At 44.8% G+C, this 22,182-nt stretch overlaps 1 long non-coding RNA gene, 44 other non-coding genes and 24 pseudogenes across 45 annotated transcripts in view; all 69 read right to left on the reverse strand.

Moving 5' to 3' along the window:
* Positions 1 to 22,182, reverse strand: part of LOC141353270 (uncharacterized) — a 508,637-nt gene that overhangs the window by 224,961 nt on the left and 261,494 nt on the right. The gene's annotated exons all lie outside the window — the stretch shown is intronic.
* Positions 36 to 154, reverse strand: LOC141357663 (5S ribosomal RNA). The gene has a single exon (XR_012364150.1). It is a non-coding gene; the product is annotated as a 5S ribosomal RNA (ribosomal RNA).
* Positions 296 to 414, reverse strand: LOC141356659 (5S ribosomal RNA). The gene has a single exon (XR_012363123.1). It is a non-coding gene; the product is annotated as a 5S ribosomal RNA (ribosomal RNA).
* LOC141356661 (5S ribosomal RNA) lies at positions 556 to 674 on the reverse strand. Its single transcript, XR_012363125.1, has one exon. It is a non-coding gene; the product is annotated as a 5S ribosomal RNA (ribosomal RNA).
* LOC141358047 (5S ribosomal RNA) lies at positions 804 to 922 on the reverse strand. The gene has a single exon (XR_012364536.1). It is a non-coding gene; the product is annotated as a 5S ribosomal RNA (ribosomal RNA).
* Positions 1,068 to 1,186, reverse strand: LOC141358581 (5S ribosomal RNA). Its single transcript, XR_012365078.1, has one exon. It is a non-coding gene; the product is annotated as a 5S ribosomal RNA (ribosomal RNA).
* On the reverse strand, positions 1,325 to 1,443 carry LOC141358336 (5S ribosomal RNA). The gene has a single exon (XR_012364830.1). It is a non-coding gene; the product is annotated as a 5S ribosomal RNA (ribosomal RNA).
* LOC141356662 (5S ribosomal RNA) lies at positions 1,573 to 1,691 on the reverse strand. Its single transcript, XR_012363126.1, has one exon. It is a non-coding gene; the product is annotated as a 5S ribosomal RNA (ribosomal RNA).
* LOC141353543 (5S ribosomal RNA) lies at positions 1,833 to 1,951 on the reverse strand. Its single transcript, XR_012360640.1, has one exon. It is a non-coding gene; the product is annotated as a 5S ribosomal RNA (ribosomal RNA).
* Positions 2,090 to 2,209, reverse strand: LOC141354189 (5S ribosomal RNA; annotated as a pseudogene).
* LOC141353425 (5S ribosomal RNA) lies at positions 2,351 to 2,469 on the reverse strand. The gene has a single exon (XR_012360521.1). It is a non-coding gene; the product is annotated as a 5S ribosomal RNA (ribosomal RNA).
* LOC141353892 (5S ribosomal RNA) lies at positions 2,599 to 2,717 on the reverse strand (annotated as a pseudogene).
* LOC141358447 (5S ribosomal RNA) lies at positions 2,860 to 2,978 on the reverse strand. Its single transcript, XR_012364942.1, has one exon. It is a non-coding gene; the product is annotated as a 5S ribosomal RNA (ribosomal RNA).
* LOC141354383 (5S ribosomal RNA) lies at positions 3,120 to 3,238 on the reverse strand (annotated as a pseudogene).
* LOC141357827 (5S ribosomal RNA) lies at positions 3,374 to 3,492 on the reverse strand. The gene has a single exon (XR_012364314.1). It is a non-coding gene; the product is annotated as a 5S ribosomal RNA (ribosomal RNA).
* On the reverse strand, positions 3,634 to 3,752 carry LOC141357211 (5S ribosomal RNA). The gene has a single exon (XR_012363694.1). It is a non-coding gene; the product is annotated as a 5S ribosomal RNA (ribosomal RNA).
* LOC141357226 (5S ribosomal RNA) lies at positions 3,883 to 4,001 on the reverse strand. Its single transcript, XR_012363710.1, has one exon. It is a non-coding gene; the product is annotated as a 5S ribosomal RNA (ribosomal RNA).
* On the reverse strand, positions 4,137 to 4,255 carry LOC141356663 (5S ribosomal RNA). The gene has a single exon (XR_012363127.1). It is a non-coding gene; the product is annotated as a 5S ribosomal RNA (ribosomal RNA).
* On the reverse strand, positions 4,397 to 4,515 carry LOC141356664 (5S ribosomal RNA). The gene has a single exon (XR_012363128.1). It is a non-coding gene; the product is annotated as a 5S ribosomal RNA (ribosomal RNA).
* Positions 4,657 to 4,775, reverse strand: LOC141356665 (5S ribosomal RNA). The gene has a single exon (XR_012363129.1). It is a non-coding gene; the product is annotated as a 5S ribosomal RNA (ribosomal RNA).
* LOC141357274 (5S ribosomal RNA) lies at positions 4,904 to 5,022 on the reverse strand. The gene has a single exon (XR_012363756.1). It is a non-coding gene; the product is annotated as a 5S ribosomal RNA (ribosomal RNA).
* Positions 5,168 to 5,286, reverse strand: LOC141358582 (5S ribosomal RNA). Its single transcript, XR_012365079.1, has one exon. It is a non-coding gene; the product is annotated as a 5S ribosomal RNA (ribosomal RNA).
* On the reverse strand, positions 5,425 to 5,543 carry LOC141356666 (5S ribosomal RNA). The gene has a single exon (XR_012363130.1). It is a non-coding gene; the product is annotated as a 5S ribosomal RNA (ribosomal RNA).
* LOC141353544 (5S ribosomal RNA) lies at positions 5,685 to 5,803 on the reverse strand. The gene has a single exon (XR_012360641.1). It is a non-coding gene; the product is annotated as a 5S ribosomal RNA (ribosomal RNA).
* LOC141354278 (5S ribosomal RNA) lies at positions 5,944 to 6,062 on the reverse strand (annotated as a pseudogene).
* On the reverse strand, positions 6,204 to 6,322 carry LOC141354193 (5S ribosomal RNA; annotated as a pseudogene).
* LOC141354279 (5S ribosomal RNA) lies at positions 6,464 to 6,582 on the reverse strand (annotated as a pseudogene).
* Positions 6,712 to 6,830, reverse strand: LOC141358134 (5S ribosomal RNA). Its single transcript, XR_012364623.1, has one exon. It is a non-coding gene; the product is annotated as a 5S ribosomal RNA (ribosomal RNA).
* Positions 6,972 to 7,090, reverse strand: LOC141353789 (5S ribosomal RNA; annotated as a pseudogene).
* LOC141353897 (5S ribosomal RNA) lies at positions 7,224 to 7,342 on the reverse strand (annotated as a pseudogene).
* On the reverse strand, positions 7,484 to 7,602 carry LOC141357010 (5S ribosomal RNA). The gene has a single exon (XR_012363482.1). It is a non-coding gene; the product is annotated as a 5S ribosomal RNA (ribosomal RNA).
* On the reverse strand, positions 7,744 to 7,862 carry LOC141357879 (5S ribosomal RNA). Its single transcript, XR_012364368.1, has one exon. It is a non-coding gene; the product is annotated as a 5S ribosomal RNA (ribosomal RNA).
* LOC141354370 (5S ribosomal RNA) lies at positions 8,004 to 8,122 on the reverse strand (annotated as a pseudogene).
* LOC141353650 (5S ribosomal RNA) lies at positions 8,275 to 8,393 on the reverse strand. The gene has a single exon (XR_012360748.1). It is a non-coding gene; the product is annotated as a 5S ribosomal RNA (ribosomal RNA).
* Positions 8,535 to 8,653, reverse strand: LOC141353652 (5S ribosomal RNA). Its single transcript, XR_012360749.1, has one exon. It is a non-coding gene; the product is annotated as a 5S ribosomal RNA (ribosomal RNA).
* LOC141354338 (5S ribosomal RNA) lies at positions 8,795 to 8,913 on the reverse strand (annotated as a pseudogene).
* LOC141354194 (5S ribosomal RNA) lies at positions 9,055 to 9,173 on the reverse strand (annotated as a pseudogene).
* On the reverse strand, positions 9,315 to 9,433 carry LOC141354280 (5S ribosomal RNA; annotated as a pseudogene).
* On the reverse strand, positions 9,563 to 9,681 carry LOC141358135 (5S ribosomal RNA). The gene has a single exon (XR_012364624.1). It is a non-coding gene; the product is annotated as a 5S ribosomal RNA (ribosomal RNA).
* On the reverse strand, positions 9,823 to 9,941 carry LOC141353790 (5S ribosomal RNA; annotated as a pseudogene).
* LOC141357880 (5S ribosomal RNA) lies at positions 10,083 to 10,201 on the reverse strand. The gene has a single exon (XR_012364369.1). It is a non-coding gene; the product is annotated as a 5S ribosomal RNA (ribosomal RNA).
* On the reverse strand, positions 10,343 to 10,461 carry LOC141354371 (5S ribosomal RNA; annotated as a pseudogene).
* On the reverse strand, positions 10,614 to 10,732 carry LOC141353653 (5S ribosomal RNA). Its single transcript, XR_012360750.1, has one exon. It is a non-coding gene; the product is annotated as a 5S ribosomal RNA (ribosomal RNA).
* Positions 10,874 to 10,992, reverse strand: LOC141353655 (5S ribosomal RNA). Its single transcript, XR_012360752.1, has one exon. It is a non-coding gene; the product is annotated as a 5S ribosomal RNA (ribosomal RNA).
* LOC141354074 (5S ribosomal RNA) lies at positions 11,134 to 11,252 on the reverse strand (annotated as a pseudogene).
* Positions 11,394 to 11,512, reverse strand: LOC141353915 (5S ribosomal RNA; annotated as a pseudogene).
* On the reverse strand, positions 11,646 to 11,764 carry LOC141354921 (5S ribosomal RNA). Its single transcript, XR_012361349.1, has one exon. It is a non-coding gene; the product is annotated as a 5S ribosomal RNA (ribosomal RNA).
* On the reverse strand, positions 11,906 to 12,024 carry LOC141358375 (5S ribosomal RNA). Its single transcript, XR_012364870.1, has one exon. It is a non-coding gene; the product is annotated as a 5S ribosomal RNA (ribosomal RNA).
* LOC141353657 (5S ribosomal RNA) lies at positions 12,178 to 12,296 on the reverse strand. Its single transcript, XR_012360755.1, has one exon. It is a non-coding gene; the product is annotated as a 5S ribosomal RNA (ribosomal RNA).
* LOC141358421 (5S ribosomal RNA) lies at positions 12,960 to 13,078 on the reverse strand. The gene has a single exon (XR_012364916.1). It is a non-coding gene; the product is annotated as a 5S ribosomal RNA (ribosomal RNA).
* LOC141354330 (5S ribosomal RNA) lies at positions 13,220 to 13,338 on the reverse strand (annotated as a pseudogene).
* LOC141354018 (5S ribosomal RNA) lies at positions 13,493 to 13,611 on the reverse strand (annotated as a pseudogene).
* On the reverse strand, positions 13,745 to 13,863 carry LOC141358555 (5S ribosomal RNA). Its single transcript, XR_012365052.1, has one exon. It is a non-coding gene; the product is annotated as a 5S ribosomal RNA (ribosomal RNA).
* LOC141354317 (5S ribosomal RNA) lies at positions 14,003 to 14,121 on the reverse strand (annotated as a pseudogene).
* LOC141358521 (5S ribosomal RNA) lies at positions 14,263 to 14,381 on the reverse strand. The gene has a single exon (XR_012365017.1). It is a non-coding gene; the product is annotated as a 5S ribosomal RNA (ribosomal RNA).
* LOC141358501 (5S ribosomal RNA) lies at positions 16,418 to 16,536 on the reverse strand. The gene has a single exon (XR_012364996.1). It is a non-coding gene; the product is annotated as a 5S ribosomal RNA (ribosomal RNA).
* On the reverse strand, positions 16,678 to 16,796 carry LOC129416660 (5S ribosomal RNA; annotated as a pseudogene).
* LOC141353920 (5S ribosomal RNA) lies at positions 16,950 to 17,068 on the reverse strand (annotated as a pseudogene).
* Positions 17,210 to 17,328, reverse strand: LOC141357272 (5S ribosomal RNA). The gene has a single exon (XR_012363753.1). It is a non-coding gene; the product is annotated as a 5S ribosomal RNA (ribosomal RNA).
* Positions 17,470 to 17,588, reverse strand: LOC141354173 (5S ribosomal RNA; annotated as a pseudogene).
* On the reverse strand, positions 17,742 to 17,860 carry LOC141357808 (5S ribosomal RNA). The gene has a single exon (XR_012364295.1). It is a non-coding gene; the product is annotated as a 5S ribosomal RNA (ribosomal RNA).
* LOC129416026 (5S ribosomal RNA) lies at positions 17,994 to 18,112 on the reverse strand. The gene has a single exon (XR_008635137.2). It is a non-coding gene; the product is annotated as a 5S ribosomal RNA (ribosomal RNA).
* On the reverse strand, positions 18,254 to 18,372 carry LOC129419338 (5S ribosomal RNA; annotated as a pseudogene).
* On the reverse strand, positions 18,506 to 18,624 carry LOC129419332 (5S ribosomal RNA). Its single transcript, XR_008636468.2, has one exon. It is a non-coding gene; the product is annotated as a 5S ribosomal RNA (ribosomal RNA).
* LOC141353518 (5S ribosomal RNA) lies at positions 18,766 to 18,884 on the reverse strand. Its single transcript, XR_012360615.1, has one exon. It is a non-coding gene; the product is annotated as a 5S ribosomal RNA (ribosomal RNA).
* LOC141358337 (5S ribosomal RNA) lies at positions 19,026 to 19,144 on the reverse strand. The gene has a single exon (XR_012364831.1). It is a non-coding gene; the product is annotated as a 5S ribosomal RNA (ribosomal RNA).
* Positions 19,280 to 19,398, reverse strand: LOC141356667 (5S ribosomal RNA). The gene has a single exon (XR_012363131.1). It is a non-coding gene; the product is annotated as a 5S ribosomal RNA (ribosomal RNA).
* Positions 19,540 to 19,658, reverse strand: LOC141357011 (5S ribosomal RNA). Its single transcript, XR_012363483.1, has one exon. It is a non-coding gene; the product is annotated as a 5S ribosomal RNA (ribosomal RNA).
* On the reverse strand, positions 19,801 to 19,919 carry LOC141354114 (5S ribosomal RNA; annotated as a pseudogene).

Here is a 22,182-nt window from a genome sequence, read left to right on the forward strand (position 1 = left end):
AAATAATTAAATAATTAATTAAATAAAGAATTAAATGCTTACAGCACCTGGTATTCCCAGGCGGTCTCCCATCCAAGTACTAAACAGGCCCGACCCTGCTTGGCTTCCGAGATCAGACGAGAGCGGGCGTGCTCAGGGTGGTGTGGCCGTAAGCGAGCGCTGACTCGATTCGAGAGCCACTTCAAGACTAATGTGGCAACACCATGCCATCGGCAAACGCTTACAGAAAGGATGCATTTCTGGAAAAAAATTATATGAATAAATAATTAAATAATTAATTAAATAAAGAATTAAATGCTTACAGCACCTGGTATTCCCAGGCGGTCTCCCATCCAAGTACTAACCAGGCCCGACCCTGCTTGGCTTCCGAGATCAGACGAGAGCGGGCGTGCTCAGGGTGGTGTGGCCGTAAGCGAGCGCTGACTCGATTCGAGAGCCACTTCAAGACTAATGTGGCAACGCCATGCCATCGGCGAACGCTTACAGAAAGGATGCATTTCTGGAAAAAAATTATATTAATAAATAATTAAATAATTAATTATATAAAGAATTAAATGCTTACAGCACCTGGTATTCCCAGGCGGTCTCCCATCCAAGTACTAACCAGGCCCGACCCTGCTTGGCTTCCGAGATCAGACGAGAGCGGGCGTGCTCAGGGTGGTGTGGCCGTAAGCGAGCGCTGACTTGATTCGAGAGCCACTTCAAGACTAATGTGGCAACGCCATGCCATCGGTGAACGCTTACAGAAAGGATGCATTTCTGGAAAAAAATTATATGAATAAATAATTAAATAATTAATAAAATGCTTACAGCACCTGGTATTCCCAGGCGGTCTCCCATCCAAGTACTAACCAGACCCGACCCTGCTTGGCTTCCGAGATCAGACGAGAGCGGGCGTGCTCAGGGTGGTGTGGCCGTAAGCGAGTGCTGACTCGATTCGAGAGCCACATCAAGACTAATGTGGCAACGCCATGCCATCGGCGAACGCTTACAGAAAGGATAAATTTATGGACAAAAATTATATGAATAAATAATTAAATAAATAATTAATCAAATAAAGAATTAAATGCTTACAGCACCTGGTATTCCCAGGCGGTCTCCCATCCAAGTACTAACCAGGCCCGACCCTGCTTGGCTTCCGAGAACAAACGAGAGCGGGCGTGCTCAGGGTGGTGTGGCCGTAAGCGAGCGCTGACTCGATTCGAGAGCCACTTCAAGACTAATGTGGCAACGCCATGCCATCGGCGAACGCTTACAGAAAGGATGCATTTCTGGAAAAAAATATGAATAAATAATTAAATAATTAATTAAATAAAGAATTAAATGCTTACAGCACCTGGTATTCCCAGGCGGTCTCCCATCCAAGTACTAACCAGGCCCGACCCTGCTTGGCTTCCGAGATCAGACAAGAGCGGGCGTGCTCAGGGTGGTGTGGCCGTAAGCGAGCGCTGACTCGATTCGAGAGCCACTTCAAGACTAATGTGGCAACGCCATGCCATCAGCGAACGCTTACAGAAAGGATGCATTTCTGGTAAAAAATTATATGAATAAATAATTAAATAATTAATTAAATGCTTACAGCACCTGGTATTCCCAGGCGGTCTCCCATCCAAGTACTAACCAGGCCCGACCCTGCTTGGCTTCCGAGATCAGACGAGAGCGGGCGTGCTCAGGGTGGTGTGGCCGTAAGCGAGCGCTGACTCGATTCGAGAGCCACTTCAAGACTAATGTGGCAACGCCATGCCATCGGCGAACGCTTACAGAAAGGATGCATTTCTGGAAAAAAATTATATTAATAAATAATTAAATAATTAATTAAATAAAGAATTAAATGCTTACAGCACCTGGTATTCCCAGGCGGTCTCCTAACCAAGTACTAACCAGGCCCGACCCTGCTTGGCTTCCGAGATCAGACGAGAGCGGGCGTGCTCAGGGTGGTGTGGCCGTAAGCGAGCGCTGACTCGATTCGAGAGCCACTTCAAGACTAATGTGGCAACGCCATGCCATCGGCGAACGCTTACAGAAAGGATGCATTTCTGGAAAAAAATATGAATAAATAATTAAATAATTAATTAAATAAAGAATTAAATGCTTACAGCACCTGGTATTCCCAGGCGGTCTCCCATCCAAGTACTAACAAAGGCCCGACCCTGCTTGGCTTCCGAGATCAGACGAGAGCGGGCGTGCTCAGGGTGGTGTGGCCGTAAGCGAGCGCTGACTCGATTCGAGAGCCACTTCAAGACTAATGTGGCAACGCCATGCCATCGGCGAACGCTTACAGAAAGGATGCATTTCTGGAACAAAATTATATGAATAAATAATTAAATAATTAATTAAATAAAGAATTAAATGCTTACAGCACCTGGTATTCCCAGGCGGTCTCCCATCCAAGTACTAACCAGGCCCGACCCTGCTTGGATTCCGAGATCAGACGAGAGCGGGCGTGCTCAGGGTGGTGTGGCCGTAAGCGAGGGCTGACTCGATTCGAGAGCCACTTCAAGACTAATGTGGCAACGCCATGCCATCGGTGAACGCTTTCAGAAAGGATGCATTTCTGGAAAAAAATTATATGAATAAATAATTAAATAATTAATTAAATGCTTACAGCACCTGGCATTCCCAGGCGGTCTCCCATCCAAGTACTAAACAGGCCCGACCCTGCTTGGCTTCCGAGATCAGACGAGAGCGGGCATGCTCAGGGTGGTGTGGCCATAAGCGAATGCTGATTCGATTCGAGAGCCACTTCAAGACTAATGTGGCAACGCCATGCCATCGGTGAACGCTTACAGAAAGGATGCATTTCTGGAAAAAAAATTATATGAATAAATAATTAAATAATTAATTAAATAAATGATTAAATGCTTACAGCACCTGGTTTTCCCAGGCGGTCTCCCATCCAAGTACTAACCAGGCCCGACCCTGCTTGGCTTCCGAGATCAGACAAGAGCGGGCGTGCTCAGGGTGGTGTGGCCGTAAGCGAGCGCTGACTCGATTCGAGAGCCACTTCAAGACTAATGTGGCAACGCCATGCCATCGGCGAACGCTTACAGAAAGGATGCATTTCTGGAAAAAAATTATATGAATAAATAATTAAATAATTAATTAAATAAAGAATTAAATGCTTACAGCACCTGGTATTGCCAGGCGGTCTCCCATCCAAGTACTAACCAGGCCTGACCCGGGTTGGCTTCCGAGATCAGACGAGAGCGGGCGTGCTCAGGGTGGTGTGGCCGTAAGCGAGCGCTGACTCGATTCGAGAGCCACTTCAATGTGGCAACGCCATGCCATCGGCGAACGCTTACAGAAAGGATGCATTTCTGGAAAAAAATTATATGAATAAATAATTAAATAATTAATTAAATAAAGAATTAAATGCTTACAGCACCTGGTATTCCCAGGCGGGCTCCCATCCAAGTACTAACCAGGCCCGACCCTGCTTGGCTTCCGAGATCAGACGAGAGCGGGCGTGCTCAGGGTGGTGTGGCCGTAAGCGAGCGCTGACTCGATTCGAGAGCCACTTCAAGACTAATGTGGCAACGCCATGCCATCGGCGAACGCTTACAGAAAGGATGCATTTCTGGAAAAAAATTATATGAATAAATAATTAAATAATTAATTAAATAAAGAATTAAATGCTTACAGCACCTGGTATTCCCAGGCGGTCTCCCATCCAAGTACTTACCAGGCCCGACCCTGCTTGGCTTCCGAGATCAGACGAGAGCGGGCGTGCTCAGGGTGGTGTGGCCGTAAGCGAGCACTGACTCGATTCGAGAGCCACTTCAAGACTAATGTGGCAACGCCATGCCATCGGCGAACGCTTACAGAAAGGAAGCATTTCTGGAAAAAAAATTATATGAATAAATAATTAAATAATTAATTAAATGCTTACAGCACCTGGTACTCCCAGGCGGTCTCCCATCCAAGTACTAACCAGGCCCGACCCTGCTTGGCTTCCGAGATCAGACGAGAGCGGGCGTGCTCAGGGTGGTGTGGCCGTAAGCGAGCGCTGACTCGATTCGAGAGCCACTTCAATGTGGCAACGCCATGCCATCGGCGAACGCTTACAGAAAGGATGCATTTCTGGAACAAAATTATATGAATAAATAATTAAATAATTAATTAAATAAAGAATTAAATGCTTACAGCACCTGGTATTCCCAGGCGGTCTCCCATCCAAGTACTAACCAGGCCCGACCCTGCTTGGCTTCCGAGATCAGACGAGAGCGGGCGTGCTCAGGGTGGTGTGGCCGTAAGCGAGCGCTGAATCGATTCGAGAGCCACTTCAAGACTAATGTGGCAACACCATGCCATCGGCGAACGCTTACAGAAAGGATGCATTTCTGGAAAAAAATTATATGAATAAATAATTAAATAATTAATTAAATAAAGAATTAAATGCTTACAGCACCTGGTATTCCCAGGCGGTCTCCCATCCAAGTACTAACCAGGCCCGACCCTGCTTGGCTTCCGAGATCAGACGAGAGCGGGCGTGCTCAGGGTGGTGTGGCCGTAAGCGAGCGCTGACTCGATTCGAGAGCCACTTCAAGACTAATGTGGCAACGCCATGCCATCGGCGAACGCTTACAGAAAGGATGCATTTCTGGAAAAAAATTATATTAATAAATAATTAAATAATTAATTAAATAAAGAATTAAATGCTTACAGCACCTGGTATTCCCAGGCGGTCTCCCATCCAAGTACTAACCAGGCCCGACCCTGCTTGGCTTCCGAGATCAGACGAGAGCGGGCGTGCTCAGGGTGGTGTGGCCGTAAGCGAGCGCTGACTTGATTCGAGAGCCACTTCAAGACTAATGTGGCAACGCCATGCCACGGCGAACGCTTACAGAAAGGATGCATTTCTGGAAAAAAATCATATGAATAAATAATAAAAAAATTTATTAAATGCTTACAGCACCTGGTATTCCCAGGCGGTCTCCCATCCAAGTACTAACCAGACCCGACCCTGCTTGGCTTCCGAGATCAGACGAGAGCGGGTGTGCTCAGGGTGGTGTGGCCGTAAGCGAGTGCTGACTCGATTCGAGAGCCACATCAAGACTAATGTGGCAACGCCATGCCATCGGCGAACGCTTACAGAAAGGATAAATTTATGGACAAAAATTATATGAATAAATAATTAAATAAATAATTAATTAAATAAAGAATTAAATGCTTACAGCACCTGGTATTCCCAGGCGGTCTCCCATCCAAGTACTAACCAGGCCCGACCCTGCTTGGCTTCCGAGAACAAACGAGAGCGGGCGTGCTCAGGGTGGTGTGGCCGTAAGCGAGCGCTGACTCGATTCGAGAGCCACTTCAAGACTAATGTGGCAACGCCATGCCATCGGCGAACGCTTACAGAAAGGATGCATTTCTGGAAAAAAATATGAATAAATAATTAAATAATTAATTAAATAAAGAATTAAATGCTTACAGCACCTGGTATTCCCAGGCGGTCTCCCATCCAAGTACTAACCAGGCCCGACCCTGCTTGGCTTCCGAGATCAGACGAGAGCGGGCGTGCTCAGGGTGGTGTGGCCGTAAGCGAGCGCTGACTCGATTCGAGAGCCACTTCAAGACTAATGTGGCAACGCCATGCCATCGGCGAACGCTTACAGAAAGGATGCATTTCTGGAAAAAAATTATATTAATAAATAATTAAATAATTAATTAAATAAAGAAGTAAATGCTTACAGCACCTGGTATTCCCAGGCGGTCTCCTAACCAAGTACTAACCAGGCCCGACCCTGCTTGGCTTCCGAGATCAGACGAGAGCGGGCGTGCTCAGGGTGGTGTGGCCGTAAGCGAGCGCTGACTCGATTCGAGAGCCACTTCAAGACTAATGTGGCAACGCCATGCCATCGGCGAACGCTTACAGAAAGGATGCATTTCTGGAAAAAATTATATGAATAAATAATTAAATAATTAATTAAATAAAAAATTAAATGCTTCCAGCACCTGGTACTCCCAGGCGGTCTCCCATCCAAGTACTAACCAGGCCCGACCCTGCTTGGCTTCAGAGATCAGACGAGAGCAGGCGTGCTCAGGGTGATGTGGCCGTAAGCGAGCGCTGACTCGATTCAAGAGCCACTTCAAGACTAATGTGGCAACGCCATGCCATCGGCGAACGCTTACAGAAAGGATGCATTTCTGGAAAAAAGTTATATGAATAAATAATTAAATAATTAATTAAATAAAGAATTAAATGCTTACAGCACCTGGTATTCCCAGGCGGTCTCCCATCCAAGTATTAACCAGGGCCAACCATGCTTGGCTTCCGAGATCAGACGAGAGCGGGCGTGCTCAGGGTGGTGTGGCCGTAAGCGAGTGCTGACTCGATTCGAGAGCCACTTCAAGACTAATGTGGCAACGCCATGCCATCGGCGAACGCTTACAGAAAGGATGCATTTCTGGAAAAAAGTTATATGAATAAATAATTAAATAATTAATTAAATAAAAAATTAAATGCTTCCAGCACCTGGTACTCCCAGGCGGTCTCCCATCCAAGTACTAACCAGGCCCGACCCTGCTTGGCTTCAGAGATCAGACGAGAGCAGGCGTGCTCAGGGTGATGTGGCCGTAAGCGAGCGCTGACTCGATTCAAGAGCCACTTCAAGACTAATGTGGCAAAGCCATGCCATCGGCGAACGCTTACAGAAAGGATGCATTTCTGGAAAAAAATTATATGAATAAATAATTAAATAAAGAATTAAATGCTTACAGCACCTGGTATTCCCAGGCGGTCTCCCATCCAAGTACTAACCAGGCCCGACCTTGCTTGGCTTCCGAGATCAGACGAGAGCGGGCGTGCTCAGGGTGGTGTGGCCGTAAGCGAGCGCTGTCTCGATTCGAGAGCCACTTCAAGACTAATGTGGCAACGCCATGCCATCGGCGAACGCTTACAGAAAGGATGCATTTCTGGAAAAAAATTATATGAATAAATAATTAAATAATTAATTAAATAAAGAATTGAATGCTTACAGCACCTGGTATTCCCAGGCGGTCTCCCATCCAAGTACTAACCAGGCCCGACCCTGCATGGCTTCCGAGATCAGACGAGAGCGGGCGTGTCGAGGGTGGTGTGGCCGTAAGCGAGCGCTGACTCGATTCGAGAGCCACTTCAAGACTAATGTGGCAACGCCATGCCATGGGCGAACGCTTACAGAAAGGATGCATTTCTGGAAAAAAATTATATGAATAAATAATTAATTAAATAAGGAATTAAATGCTTACAGCACCTGGTATTCCCAGGCGGTCTCCCATACAAGTACTAACCAGGCCAAACCCTGCTTGGCTTCCGAGATCAAACGAGAGCGGGCGTGATCAGGGTGGTGTGGCTGTAAGCGAGCGCTGACTCGATTCGAGAGCCACTTCAAGACTAATATGGCAACGCCATGCCATCGGCGAACGCTTACAGAAAGGATGCATTTCTGGAAAAAATTTATATGAATAAATAAATAAATAATTAATTAAATAAAGAATTAAATGCTTACAGCACCTGGTATTCCCAGGCGGTCTCCCATCCAAGTACTAACCAGGCCCGACCCTGCTTGGCTTCCGAGATCAGACGAGAGCGGGCGTGCTCAGGGTGGTGTGGCTGTAAGCAAGCGCTGACTCGATTCAAGAGCCACTTCAAGACTAATGTGGCAACGCCATGCCATCGGCGAACGCTTACAGAAAGGATGCATTTCTGGAAAAAAAATATATGAATAAATAATTAAATAATTAATTAAATAAAGAATTAAATGCTTACAGCACCTGGTATTCCCAGGCGGTCTACCATCCAAGTACTAACCAGGCCCGACCCTGCTTGGCTTCCGAGATCAGACGAGAGCGGGCGTGCTCAGGGTGGTGTGGCCGTAAGCGAGCGCTGACTCGATTCGAGAGCCACTTCAAGACTAATGTGACAACGCCATGCCATCGGCGAATGCTTACAGAAAGGATGCATTTCTGGAAAAAAATTATATGAATAAATAATTAAATAATTAATTAAATAAAGAATTAAATGCTTACAGCACCTGGTATTCCCAGGCAGTCTCCCATTCAAGTATTAACCAGGCCCGACCCTGCTTGGCTTCCGAGATCAGACGAGAGCGGGCTTGCTTAGGGTGGTGTGGCCGTAAGCGAGCGCTGACTCGATTCGAGAGCCACTTCAAGACTAATGTGGCAACGCCATGCCATCGGCGAACGCTTACAGAAAGGATGCATTTCTGGAAAAAATTATATGAATAATTAAATAAATAATTAATTAAATAAAGAATTAAATAAAGAATTAAATGCTTACAGCACCTGGTATTCCCAGGCGGTCTCCCATCCAAGTACTAACCAGGCCTGACCCTGCTTGGCTTCCGAGATCAGACGAGAGCGGGCGTGCTCAGGGTGGTGTGGCCGTAAACAAGCGCTGACTCGATTCGATAGCCACTTCAAGACTAATGTGGCAACCCCATGCCATCGGCGAACGCTTACAGAAAGGATGCATTTCTGGAAAAAATTTATATGAATAAATAATTAAATAATTAATTAAATAAAGAATTAAATGCTTACAGCACCTGGTATTCCCAGGCGGTCTCCCATCCAAGTACTAACCAGGCCTGACCCTGCTTGGCTTCCGAGATCAGACGAGAGCGGGCGTGCTCAGGGTGGTGTGGCCGTAAACAAGCGCTGACTCGATTCGATAGCCACTTCAAGACTAATGTGGCAACCCCATGCCATCGGCAAACGCTTACAGAAAGGATGCATTTCTGGAAAAAATTTATATGAATAAAGAATTAAATAATTAATTAAATAAAGAATTAAATGCTAACAGCACCTGGTATTCCCAGGCGGTCTCCCATCCAAGTACTAAACAGGCCCGATCCTGCTTGGCTTCCGAGATCAGACGAGAGCAGGCGTGCTCAGGGTGATGTGGCCGTAAGCAAGTGCTGACTCGATTCGAGAGCCACTTCAAGACTAATGTGGCAACGCCATGCCATCGGCGAACGCTTACAGAAAGGATGCATTTCTGGAAAAAAGTTATATGAATAAATAATTAAATAATTAATTAAATAAAGAATTAAATGCTTACAGCACCTGGTATTCCCAGGCGGTCTCCCATCCAAGTATTAACCAGGGCCAACCATGCTTGGCTTCCGAGATCAGACGAGAGCGGGCGTGCTCAGGGTGGTGTGGCCGTAAGCGAGTGCTGACTCGATTCGAGAGCCACTTCAAGACTAATGTGGCAACGCCATGCCATCGGCGAACGCTTACAGAAAGGATGCATTTCTGGAAAAAAGTTATATGAATAAATAATTAAATAATTAATTAAATAAAAAATTAAATGCTTCCAGCACCTGGTACTCCCAGGCGGTCTCCCATCCAAGTACTAACCAGGCCCGACCCTGCTTGGCTTCAGAGATCAGACGAGAGCAGGCGTGCTCAGGGTGATGTGGCCGTAAGCGAGCGCTGACTCGATTCAAGAGCCACTTCAAGACTAATGTGGCAAAGCCATGCCATCGGCGAACGCTTACAGAAAGGATGCATTTCTGGAAAAAAATTATATGAATAAATAATTAAATAAAGAATTAAATGCTTACAGCACCTGGTATTCCCAGGCGGTCTCCCATCCAAGTACTAACCAGGCCCGACCTTGCTTGGCTTCCGAGATCAGACGAGAGCGGGCGTGCTCAGGGTGGTGTGGCCGTAAGCGAGCGCTGTCTCGATTCGAGAGCCACTTCAAGACTAATGTGGCAACGCCATGCCATCGGCGAACGCTTACAGAAAGGATGCATTTCTGGAAAAAAATTATATGAATAAATAATTAAATAATTAATTAAATAAAGAATTGAATGCTTACAGCACCTGGTATTCCCAGGCGGTCTCCCATCCAAGTACTAACCAGGCCCGACCCTGCATGGCTTCCGAGATCAGACGAGAGCGGGCGTGTCGAGGGTGGTGTGGCCGTAAGCGAGCGCTGACTCGATTCGAGAGCCACTTCAAGACTAATGTGGCAACGCCATGCCATGGGCGAACGCTTACAGAAAGGATGCATTTCTGGAAAAAAATTATATGAATAAATAATTAAATAATTAATTAAATAAAGAATTAAATGCTTACAGCACCTGGTATTCCCAGGCGGTCTACCATCCAAGTACTAACCAGGCCCGACCCTGCTTGGCTTCCGAGATCAGACGAGAGCGGGCGTGCTCAGGGTGGTGTGGCCGTAAGCGAGCGCTGACTCGATTCGAGAGCCACTTCAAGACTAATGTGACAACGCCATGCCATCGGCGAATGCTTACAGAAAGGATGCATTTCTGGAAAAAAATTATATGAATAAATAATTAAATAATTAATTAAATAAAGAATTAAATGCTTACAGCACCTGGTATTCCCAGGCAGTCTCCCATTCAAGTATTAACCAGGCCCGACCCTGCTTGGCTTCCGAGATCAGACGAGAGCGGGCTTGCTTAGGGTGGTGTGGCCGTAAGCGAGCGCTGACTCGATTCGAGAGCCACTTCAAGACTAATGTGGCAACGCCATGCCATCGGCGAACGCTTACAGAAAGGATGCATTTCTGGAAAAAATTATATGAATAATTAAATAAATAATTAATTAAATAAAGAATTAAATAAAGAATTAAATGCTTACAGCACCTGGTATTCCCAGGCGGTCTCCCATCCAAGTACTAACCAGGCCTGACCCTGCTTGGCTTCCGAGATCAGACGAGAGCGGGCGTGCTCAGGGTGGTGTGGCCGTAAACAAGCGCTGACTCGATTCGATAGCCACTTCAAGACTAATGTGGCAACCCCATGCCATCGGCGAACGCTTACAGAAAGGATGCATTTCTGGAAAAAATTTATATGAATAAATAATTAAATAATTAATTAAATAAAGAATTAAATGCTTACAGCACCTGGTATTCCCAGGCGGTCTCCCATCCAAGTACTAACCAGGCCTGACCCTGCTTGGCTTCCGAGATCAGACGAGAGCGGGCGTGCTCAGGGTGGTGTGGCCGTAAACAAGCGCTGACTCGATTCGATAGCCACTTCAAGACTAATGTGGCAACCCCATGCCATCGGCGAACGCTTACAGAAAGGATGCATTTCTGGAAAAAATTTATATGAATAAATAATTAAATAATTAATTAAATAAAGAATTAAATGCTAACAGCACCTGGTATTCCCAGGCGGTCTCCCATCCAAGTACTAAACAGGCCCGATCCTGCTTGGCTTCCGAGATCAGACGAGAGCGGGCGTGCTCAGGGTGGTGTGGCCGTAAGCAAGTGCTGACTCGATTCGAGAGCCACTTCAAGACTAATGTGGCAACGCCATGCCATCGGCGAACGCTTACAGAAAGGATGCATTTCTGGAACAAAATTATATGAATAATTAAATAAAAAATTAATTAAATAAAGAATTAAATGCTTACAGCACCTGGTATTCCCAGGCGGTCTCCCATCCAAGTATTAACCAGGCCCGACCATGCTTGGCTTCCGAGATCAGACGAGAGCGGGCGTGCTCAGGGTGGTGTGGCCGTAAGCGAGCGCTGACTCGATTCGAGAGCCACTTCAAGACTAATGTGGCAACGCCATGCCATCGGCGAACGCTTACAGAAAGGATGCATTTCTGGAAAAAAATTATATGAATAAATAATTAATTAAATAAAGAATTAAATGCTTACAGCACCTGGTATTCCCAGGCGGTCTCCCATCCAAGTACTAACCAGGCCCGACCCTGCTTGGCTTCCGAGATCAGACGAGAGCGGGCGTGATCAGGGTGGTGTGGCTGTAAGCAAGCGCTGACTCGATTCGAGAGCCACTTCAAGACTAATGTGGCAACGCCATGCCATCGGCGAACGCTTACAGAAAGGATGCATTTCTGGAAAAAATTTATATGAATAAATAATTAAATAATTAATTAAATAAAGAATTAAATGCTTACAGCACCTGGTATTCCCAGGCGGTCTCCCATCCAAGTACTAACCAGGCCCGATCCTGCTTGGCTTCCGAGATCAGACGAGAGCGGGCGTGCTCAGGGTGGTGTGGCCGTAAGCGAGCGCTGACTCGATTCGAGAGCCACTTCAAGACTAATGTGGCAACGCCATGCCATCAGCGAACGCTTACAGAAAGGATGCATTTCTGGAAAAAAATTATATGAATAATTAAATAAATAATTAATTAAATAAAGAATTAAATAAAGAATTAAATGCTTACAGCACCTGCTATTCCCAGGCGGTCTCCTATCCAAGTACTAACCAGGCCCGACCCTGCTTGGCTTCCGAGATCAGACGAGAGCGGGCGCGATCAGGGTGGTGTGGCCGTAAGCGAGCGCTGACTCGATTCGAGAGCCACTTCAAGACTAATGTGGCAACGCCATGCCATCGGCGAACGCTACAGAAAGGATGCATTTCTGGAAAAAATGTATATGAATAAATAATTAAATAATTAATTAAATAAAGAATTAAATGCTTACAGCACCTGGTATTCTGCCCTCCAAAGGCTAAGTGCAGTATCTACGCAAACACTGAAACTGAGAAAAATGGCTTTAAAGTTTTTTACACCAGCCAGTAAAACATGTTACTGCAATTTTGGCACACACGTTTCTCTGAAATGGGACAAAATTGAACCAGGAGACTTTGTCACAAGACACAACAGATCTCACAAAGCCCATTTGAACCCTTAACTCAATTTTGACCAAATGCGTAGTTACTGCGCTTTTGCTTTGTAGGGCAGTATTCCCAGGCGGTCTCCCATCCAAGTACTAACCAGGCCCGACCCTGCTTGGCTTCCGAGATCAGACGAGAGCGGACGTGCTCAGGGTGGTGTGGCCGTAAGCGAGCGCTGACTCGATTCGAGAGCCACTTCAAGACTAATGTGGCAACGCCATGCCATCGGCGAACGCTTACAGAAAGGATGCATTTCTGGAACAAAATTATATGAATAATTAAATAAAAAATTAATTAAATAAAGAATTAAATAAAGAATTAAATGCTTACAGCACCTGGTATTCCCCGGCGGTCTCCCATCCAAGTACTAACCAGGCCCGACCCTGCTTGGCTTCCGAGATCAGACGAGAGCGGGCGAGATCAGGGTGGTGTGGCTGTAAGCGAGCGCTGACTCGATTCGAGAGCCACTTCAAGACTAATGTGGCAACGCCATGCCATCGGCGAACGCTTACAGAAAGGATGCATTTCTGGAAAAAATTTATATGAATAAATAATTAAATAATTAATTAAATAAAGAATTAAATGCTTACAGCACCTGGTATTCCCAGGCGGTCTCCCATCCAAGTATTAACCAGGCCCGATCCTGCTTGGCTTCCGAGATCAGACGAGAGCAGGCGTGCTGAGGGTGGTGTGGCCGTAAGCGAGCGCTGACTCGATTCGAGAGCCACTTCAAGACTAATGTGGCAACGCCATGCCATCGGCGAACGCTTACAGAAAGGATGCATTTCTGGAAAAAAAATTATATGAATAATTAAATAAATAATTAATTAAATAAAGAATTAAATAAAGAATTAAATGCTTACAGCACCTGCTATTCCCAGGCGGTCTTCTATCCAAGTACTAACCAGGCCCGACCCTGCTTGGCTTCCGAGATCAGACGAGAGCGGGCGCGATCAGGGTGGTGTGGCCGTAAGCGAGCGCTGACTCGATTCGAGAGCCACTTCAAGACTAATGTGGCAACGCCATGCCATCGGCGAACGCTTACAGAAAGGATGCATTTCTGGAAAAAAATTATATGAATAAATAATTAATTAAATAAGGAATTAAATGCTTACAGCACCTGGTATTCCCAGGCGGTCTCCCATCCAAGTAATAACCAGGCCCAACCCTGCTTGGCTTCCGAGATCAAACGAGAGCGGGCGTGCTCAGGGTGGTGTGGCCGTAAGCGAGCGCTGACTCGATTCAAGAGCCACTTCAAGACTAATGTGGCAACGCCATGCCATCGGCGAACGCTACAGAAAGGATGCATTTCTGGAAAAAATTATATGAATAAATAATTAAATAATTAATTAAATAAGGAATTAAATGCTTACAGCACCTGGTATTCCCAGGCGGTCTCCCATCCAAGTACTAAATAGGCCCGACCCTGCTTGGCTTCCGAGATCAGACGAGAGCGGGCTTGCTTAGGGTGGTGTGGCCGTAAGCGAGCGCTGACTCGATTCGAGAGCCACTTCAAGACTAATATGGCAACGCCATGCCATCGGCGAACGCTTACAGAAAGGATGCATTTCTGGAAAAAATTTATATGAATAAATAAATAAATAATTAATTAAATAAAGAATTAAATGCTTACAGCACCTGGTATGCCCAGGCGGTCTCCCATCCAAGTACTAACCAGGCCCGACCCTGCTTGGCTTCCGAGATCAGACGAGAGCGGGCGTGCTCAGGGTGGTGTGGCCGTAAGCGAGCGCTGACTCGATTCGAGAGCCACTTCAAGACTAATGTGGCAACGCCATGCCATCGGCGAACGCTTACAGAAAGGATGCATTTCTGGAAAAAAATTATATGAATAAATAATTACATAATTAATTAAATAAAGAATTAAATAAAGAATTAAATAAAGAATTAAATGCTTACAGCACCTGGTATTCCCAGGCGGTCTCCCATCCAAGTACTAACCAGGCCCGACCCTGCTTGGCTTCCGAGATCAGACGAGAGCGGGCGCGCTCAGCAGGCACGTGCACACATAGACATCAAAGGGGGCTTGAGCACCTGCCCTTTTTATTCCTGGAGAAAAAGTGCCCTTTTTTTCTGGGGTGCTTTTTTATTTTTTTTAAATAATATGATCTTTATTCATATAACAACTGATGTCGGTCTGTTTATTGTGTTTTTTACTTGTTAGTTATTTAATTTAACATGAATTTATTCAGGAATCATTTAAATGAGATTTAAACTCTTATAAAAAGAAAAATAGCGCTATTTGTGGTACACAAACGGTTAACGATGAGTCCCGCCTCCAAAACTCACATCGCTAATATGATTGGCTTTACCTTTCCTAAGTCCCGCCTCTCTAACCTACTTCGCTTTATGATTGGTCTTCTCTTTACTCGTGTATGCTGCATTCGCGCTTGTAAGAAGTGCCAAAGCTCAGCCTGAACGAGACGCGATGTGCATGATTGCAGGCAGCTTCCGGTAAGTGTGTGAGGAAGAAACCATTCTTATATTAACAGTTTTATGCACAAAATATGGGACACGTTGTTACACATAACGATTCAGGGACATTGTTTTCCACGACAATCCCATATTAACCTGAAGAGTTGCAAACTTGCAACAGTATAGTGTATGTATGTAGTTTAAACAGACTGCTCATAAAATAAGAAAGCACAAACAATAAAATAATTGCTAACTACAGTAGTAAGCGCTTTTTGTTTGCGTTTTTTGTAATGGCTGTTAAATAAGTAGCCTATAATGTGTTATACTGGAGTGATGTAGTAAATTGGGGAGAAATCTGATGGTTCAGTATTTTACTTGCCCAGTCTGAAATTTTCATCACTAAAAAGTAAATATGAAATAGGCCTAATCTATATTTGTTGTTTCTGACATGTGTAACCCTAATAAGTATGGAACCTAAGATTAAAGGTGCCAAAGGATGTGTTGCCATAATATGTTAAATTGTTCTTTGACAAAGAAGGCACTTTATTAAGTGCAAGAATTATCCAGAAACGTTTTTACATGTCCATTTACAAGGCTAGAATTTGTCATTTGAATGAAATGGTCTATTTTTGCCCTATTTGAAAGGGTCATGAATAATAATGTTGAGCTCTGCTCTGAGGCTCATGCCAGAAGCTCACATTAGTAAACATACCTTATATTTTGAGCCCTTATCAGACAAAAATACAGATTTTGATTAACAACTAATTGCAAACTAATAGAACTTCAGCTAAACGCTAGCATATAGCATTTATTGGCATGTAGCACTACTCAGCAGTCACAATTTTGTTTTTAGCATTTTAACAAATTTGTAATTAATGTGTAATTTAATGTTTTCAAAACATGCACATTGTGTAATGGTTTCCTTTGCTGCTCTATTAACCTAGAATACTAAGGAGTTCATGGTTTCTGTGTGAACTGATTATTTTGTAGACATCTTTTGAAAATGAATCAATTGCGTGAGTTTGAGGAAGATAAAATTAATTAACTTTTTAAATAAATTTTAAGGAAGTCAGAATTGCGTTAATATATATACTTTTTTGTTTAAAAAAAGAAAAAAATACATAATTATGAGATGTGCCCTTTATTTCACTTGAGCCCCTGCCCCTCAAAATGTCTGTGCACGTCCCTGGCGCTCAGGGTGGTGTGGCCGTAAGCGAGCGCTGACTCGATTCGAGAGCCACTTCAAGACTAATGTGGCAACGCCATGCCATCGGCGAACGCTTACAGAAAGGATGCATTTCTGGAAAAAAATTATATGAATAAATAATTAATTAAATAAAGAATTAAATGCTTACAGCACCTGGTATTCCCAGGCGGTCTCCCATCCAAGTACTAACCAGGCCCGACCCTGCTCGGCTTCCGAGATCAGACGAGAGCGGGCGTGATCAGGGTGGTGTGGCTGTAAGCGAGCGCTGACTCGATTCGAGAGCCACTTCAAGACTAATGTGGCAACGCCATGCCATCGGCGAACGCTTACAGAAAGGATGCATTTCTGGAAAAAATGTATATGAATAAATAATTAAATAATTAATTAAATAAAGAATTAAATGCTTACAGCACCTGGTATTCCCAGGCGGTCTCCCATCCAAGTACTAACCAGGCCCGATCCTGCTTGGCTTCCGAGATCAGACGAGAGCTGGCGTGCTCAGGGTGGTGTGGCCGTAAGCGAGCGCTGACTCGATTCGAGAGCCACTTCAAGACTAATGTGGCAACGCCATGCCATCGGCGAACGCTTACAGAAAGGATGCATTTCTGGAAAAAAATTATATGAATAATTAAATAAATAATTAATTAAATAAAGAATTAAATAAAGAATTAAATGCTTACAGCACCTGCTATTCCCAGGCGGTTTCCTATCCAAGTACTAACCAGGCCCGACCCTGCTTGGCTTCCGAGATCAGACGAGAGCGGGCGCGATCAGGGTGGTGTGGCCGTAAGCGAGCGCTGACTCGATTCGAGAGCCACTTCAAGACTAATGTGGCAACGCCATGCCATCGGCGAACGCTTACAGAAAGGATGCATTTCTGGAAAAAAATTATATGAATAAATAATTAAATAATTAATTAAATAAAGAATTAAATGCTTACAGCACCTGGTATTCCCAGGCGGTCTCCCATCCAAGTACTAACCAGGCCCGACCCTGCTTGGCTTCCGAGATCAGACGAGAGCGGGCGTGCTCAGGGTGGTGTGGCCGTAAACGAGCGCTGACTCGATTCGAGAGCCACTTCAAGACTAATGTGGCAACGCCATGCCATCGGCGAACGCTTACAGAAAGGATGCATTTCTGGAAAAAATTTATATGAATAAATAATTAAATAATTAATTAAATAAAGAATTAAATGCTAACAGCACCTGGTATTCCCAGGCGGTCTCCCATCCAAGTACTAAACAGGCCCGATCCTGCTTGGCTTCCGAGATCAGACGAGAGCGGGCGTGCTCAGGGTGGTGTGGCCATAAGCGAGCGCTGACTCGATTCGAGAGCCACTTCAAGACTAATGTGGCAACGCCATGCCATCGGCGAACGCTTACAGAAAGGATGCATTTCAGGAACAAAATTATATGAATAATTAAATAAAAAATTAATTAAATAAAGAATTAAATAAAGAATTAAATGCTTACAGCACCTGGTATTCCCAGGCGGTCTCCCATCCAAGTACTAACCAGGCCCGACCCTGCTTGGCTTCTGAGATCAGACGAGAGCGGGCGCGATCAGGGTGGTGTGGCCGTAAGCGAGCGCTGACTCGATTCGAGAGCCACTTCAAGACTAATGTGGCAACGCCATGCCATCGGCGAACGCTTACAGAAAGGATGCATTTCTGGAAAAAAATTATATGAATAAATAATTAATTAAATAAGGAATTAAATGCTTACAGCACCTGGTATTCCCAGGCGGCCTCCCATCCAAGTACTAACCAGGCCCAACCCTGCTTGGCTTCCGAGATCAAACGAGAGCGGGCGTGCTCAGGGTGGTGTGGCCGTAAGCGAGCGCTGACTCGATTCGAGAGCCACTTCAAGACTAATGTGGCAACGCCATGCCATTGGCGAACGCTTACAGAAAGGATGCATTTCTGGAAAAATATTATATGAATAAATAATTAAATAATTAATTAAATAAAGATTTAAATGCTTACAGCACCTGGTATTCCCAGGCGGTCTCCTATCCAAGTACTATCCAGGCCCGACCCTGCTTGGCTTCCGAAATCAGAAGAGAGCGGCCGTGCTCAGGGTGGTGTGGCCGTAAGCGAGCGCTGACTGGATTCGAGAGCCACTTCAAGACTAATGTGGCAACGCCATGCAATCGGCGAACGCTTACAGAAAGGATGCATTTCTGTAAAAAAATTATATGAACAAATAATTAATTAAATAAAGAAATAAATGCTTACAGCACCTGGTATTCCCAGGCGGTCTCCCATCCAAGTACTAACCAGGCCCGACCCTGCTTGGCTTCCGAGATCAGACGAGAGCGGGCGTGCTTAGGGTGGTGTGGCCGTAAGCGAGCGCTGACTCGTTTCGAGAGCCACTTCAAGACTAATGTGGCAACGCCATGCCATCGGCGAACGCTTACAGAAAGGATGCATTTCTGGAAAAAAATTATATGAATAAATAATTAAATAATTAATTAAATAAAGAATTAAATGCTTACAGCACCTGGTATTCCCAGGCGGTCTCCCATCCAAGTACTAACCAGGCCAGACCCTGCTTGGCTTCCGAGATCAGACGAGAGCGGGCGTGCTCAGGGTGGTGTGGCCGTAAGCGAGCGCTGACTCGATTCGAGAGCCACTTCAAGACTAATGTGGCAACGCCATGCCATCGGCGAACGCTTACAGAAAGGATGCATTTCTGGAACAAAATTATATGAATAAATAATTAAATAATTAATTAAATAAAGAATTAAATGCTTACAGCACCTGGTATTCCCAGGCGGTCTCCCATCCAAGTACTAACCAGGCCCGACCCTGCTTGGCTTCCGAGATCAGACAAGAGCGGGCGTGCTCAGGGTGGTGTGGCCGTAAGCGAGCGCTGACTTGATTCGAGAGCCACTTCAATGTGGCAACGCCATGCCATCGGCGAACGCTTGCAGAAAGGATGCATTTCTGGAAAAAAATTATATGAATAAATAATTAAATAATTAATTAAATAAAGAATTAAATGCTTACAGCACCTGGTATTCCCAGGCGGTCTCCCATCCAAGTACTAACCAGGCCCGACCCTGCTTGGCTTCCGAGATCAGACGAGAGCGGGCGTGCTCAGGGTGGTGTGGCCGTAAGCGAGCGCTAACTCGATTCGAGAGCCACTTCAAGACTAATGTGGCAACACCATGCCATCGGCGAACGCTTACAGAAAGGATGCATTTCTGGAAAAAAATTATATGAATAAATAATTAAATAATTAATTAAATAAAGAATTAAATGCTTACAGCACCTGGTATTCCCAGGCGGTCTCCCATCCAAGTACTAACCAGGCCCGACCCTGCTTGGCTTCCGAGATCAGACGAGAGCGGGCGTGCTCAGGGTGGTGTGGCTGTAAGCGAGCGCTGACTCGATTCGAGAGCCACTTCAAGACTAATGTGGCAACGCCATGCCATCGGCGAACGCTTACAGAAAGGATGCATTTCTGGAAAAAAATTATGTGAATAAATAATTTAAAAAATTAATTAAACAAAGAATTAAATGCTTACAGCACCTGGTATTCCCAGGCGGTCTCCCATCCAAGTACTAACCAGGCCCGGCCCTGCTTGGCTTCCGAGATCAGACGAGAGCGGGCGTGCTCAGGGTGTTGTGGTCGTAAGCGAGCGTTGACTCGATTCGAGAGCCACTTCAAGACTAATGTGGCAACGCCATGCCATCGGCGAACGCTTACAGAAAGGATGCATTTCTGGAAAAAAATTATATGAGTAAATAATTAAATAATTAATTAATTAAATAATTAATTAAATAAAGAATTAAATAAAGAATTAAATGCTTACAGCACCTGGTATTCCCAGGCGTTCTCTCCTCCAAGTCCCTATGCCGACCAATCATTGAGCGCCGTTGAGCAAGTTGAGCTGCTCAACCAACCAATCACTGAGCTCTGTTGAGCAGGCCGCTTCCTCAACCCACCAATCAGATGGCGCCGTTGCTTTGAATATTAAGTGCATCACGCGAGTGACAAACGTAAATAACACTACTATCATCGTTTGATTGAGATCGGTTACAGCAAACAAGAGGTAAGTCGAGTATATTTACCAGTATATTCATATAAATGCTTTCTAACCGTTTTTTGTATGGATTCGCGTGGATTTACGTGCAGTAATTACAAAGTTATTAAAGTTTTAAAAGCTTTAATAGAGAAAATATAATCGCCCATCTAAGTTAACTGCTAACGTGTATCGTAAACTGCAGTTATTCGAGTCTTTGTAATATTTTACTCAAATTAAATACTTTGGAAATACCCAAACACAATCAGGGCTGGACATTAAGACTAACACTACTATCCAAATACAGGTAGATTTTACTTATTGCTAGTAATACTAATGCCAGTTTTTCCTGTTGGAATTGACTGACTACATACTGTACAATATGATAATCCATTAACAGTCAATAACATGTTAAAACACTGAAAACACAAGGCAAGCAAAAATAAAGTCTACAATTATAAAACCATTACCTTTTGTACTTTCAGCTAATCATATGAAATATCACATTAAAAAGTAAATCTGATAACATCAATAAAATACCTTTTTAGTTCTACTTTAAGTAATAGTATTAGCAGTACTGTTACTTGTGTACATGTTTTGCATCTCCTGGTTTTCCAGTGTTTAGTCCCCTGTACAGTTTGAAAAGAAGAAACCAATCTGAATATGTTTCTGTTTTATTACAACAAATAGAAATCATGGATGTGGAGGGACACAAGTGCGTGACAAGAGTTTCTCTGTGAAGTCCAACCTGACTCGGCACATGCAGCTTCATCTTCCAAAGGAACATGTGTGTGAAGTGTGTGGGAAAAGCTTCTCAGTGAAAAAGCATCTGAGCAGCCACCAAAAACAACACCTGTACCCATGCATCCGTCTGTACAGGCAGGGAGAGGCCAAGCTGCAGTGTACGGATGGATCTGCATCGTCTCAGAAGAGCATCCTGTCCTTTGTCAAAGCTGTTGGTACTTACACCCCTCCTCTGCCCCGGTCTCCCCTTCCTTGTGCCCGTGTGCTGAGGCGTGCGCACATGATCATGGAGATGGAGAAGATGTCTGGAGAAATCCTCTGCATTGATGGCACAAAAAAGGTATGTGTATTGTATAAATTCATGAAGTTCAGTAGACTTAATATTTGTTTAGTCACTTTAAAATGACTTGAGCAAACCTATTGTTTTGAATAAGGGACTTTGGCCTCACTGTTCAGCGTTCAAATGTGATGGATACAAAATGTACATGCATTGTAATTCATATCAATTATATTGGGCAGACAGGTTATTGATAGAAACTATCAAATGAATGTTCTGCTTTGTGTTTTCCAGGTCCTTAAGAAGATATATGGTGATGGCCAGGGCACCATGCAGTATATCACCAGTGTGCTGAACGAGTGGGGCCAGTTCTTGACCACAGTGGTGGTGGCAGCTGAGTCTGAGGGGTGCTACAGACGTATGGCCAAAGGTCTGATGGCCCTCTTTGAATGAGCTAGGGCTCCTGCACCAGCTGTCATATATGCAGATAACAACTGTTGTCGGTAGGTAATAACACATACATATACCCTGATAATATTTGTCAAAAAAAAAAAAAGAACACATGCTGAAAATTTTTATTGTGACAGTGCTTCATCCTTCCTGGAGAATCTGTTCAGGGACTGGGCACAGAAGGGCACTGTGATCCGACTGGACATCCGACACTGGCTGCACGCTGGGATGCTGTTGTCATCAAACAGAGCCATGCCAACTATGGGGTGTTTATGAGTGCCCTTGCAAGTGCAGTGCTGGCCTACAACAAGAATGATATGATGCTCCTCAACTGCCCAATCTGAATGCCAAGGCTAACTACAGGGCAACCGTAATGCCAAAGGTGAAACCCCACCAACGAGTGCTG

The sequence above is a fragment of the Misgurnus anguillicaudatus genome, chromosome 21 (genome assembly GCF_027580225.2).
Source record: "Misgurnus anguillicaudatus chromosome 21, ASM2758022v2, whole genome shotgun sequence".
Lineage (NCBI taxonomy): Eukaryota > Metazoa > Chordata > Actinopteri > Cypriniformes > Cobitidae > Misgurnus > Misgurnus anguillicaudatus.